Source organism: Lupinus angustifolius, unplaced genomic scaffold (assembly GCF_001865875.1).
Source record: "Lupinus angustifolius cultivar Tanjil unplaced genomic scaffold, LupAngTanjil_v1.0 Scaffold_287, whole genome shotgun sequence".
Classification (NCBI taxonomy): domain Eukaryota; kingdom Viridiplantae; phylum Streptophyta; class Magnoliopsida; order Fabales; family Fabaceae; genus Lupinus; species Lupinus angustifolius.
The window spans coordinates 450-1,761 of NW_017727606.1; positions in this window are offsets into that span (position 1 = coordinate 450).

Sequence of the window (1,312 nt, forward strand, 5' to 3'; positions counted from 1 at the left end):
TTTTGAAAAGCTGTTGGAACAGAAAACTTGGAAAAAAGAATCAGTTATAATTTTGTAACACGTTATTCGATTAACTAAGGATTTAACTGATTAACTGGGCTGCGAAAAGCGGATACTCTGACCGCTACACCTATTCAACCCCCCCTTCTAGGTGTATTTTAGCCACTGATACCTAACAGATCCCCTATATATTTGTGCAGCAAGTTGGGTTCGTAGAAGTTGTGAGAAATGTGGGAAGGAATACGGAGTTCTCAAAAGAATCAAACAAACATGGAAGAATGGTTAAGTTATTCGGCTGTCTCGTGAGATTGAATGATGGATGAGCAATTACCTTATATTGGGGAAAACGTTTTTGCAAAATGTTGTAACATGTATTATCATGCATAGCATATAAACTCTCAAATCTTCCAATCTATAATTCCTTGAATATCAATATAAGAAACTTCATTCATGTCCCCATTATACTTTTATGGATACATGTTTTCTTAGACAAGTCTCAAGTTATATAAATATATCGCTTGAGCTTCATAATCAAATAACTATTATGCCTACATCAATGGAGAAAGAAGGTTATGCCTTTCAATGAGAAAGGGAGAAGGTACTCCAAAAGGATTCCATGGTTCAAGAAAGTGAGAAAGAAAATGTATTGATGTAGGCATGATTAATTGTAGTCTACTTAGGAAGCATTATTGTTTCATGTCAATCAAGTTATTCGCATATCTACAACCCATTATATGTGCACCATCACAATCATATTTGCATTACTCGTCCATCATTTGCATTCACTCGTTCAAATGCATTCATGGCCAAAGTCTTTAACCCCATGGTGGCCTCTATTATCTTTAGACCCCATAGTGGTCTCATGTTGTGCCTTTGACCCCCTAGTTGTCTCATGTTGTGCCTTTGACCCCCTAGTTGTCTCATCTTTGCACACATCCCCCTATTCATCTCTTATTGTGCCTTTGACCCCTGCAATGGTCTCCTCCTAACACTCAGGCTCCTATTGGCCTCATGTTGTGCCTTTGATCCTCTAGTGGTGTTATCTTTGGACTCGACTCCCGATACTCTCGTGTTTTGCCTTCAACCTTCCAGTGGTCTCATCTTTGCACCCAGGCCCCCTATTGGTCTTGTGTTGTGCCTTTGAACCCCAATGGTCTCATATTTTCACCCGTCCCCCTACGGTCTAGTGTTGTACCCCAAGTGGGCTCATCTTCACACCCGACCCATAATAGTCTCCTATTGTGCCATAGGCCCCTGAGCGGTCTCGTGTGTTACCTTTGATCCCTTAGTGGTGTCATCTTTACACCCCCCC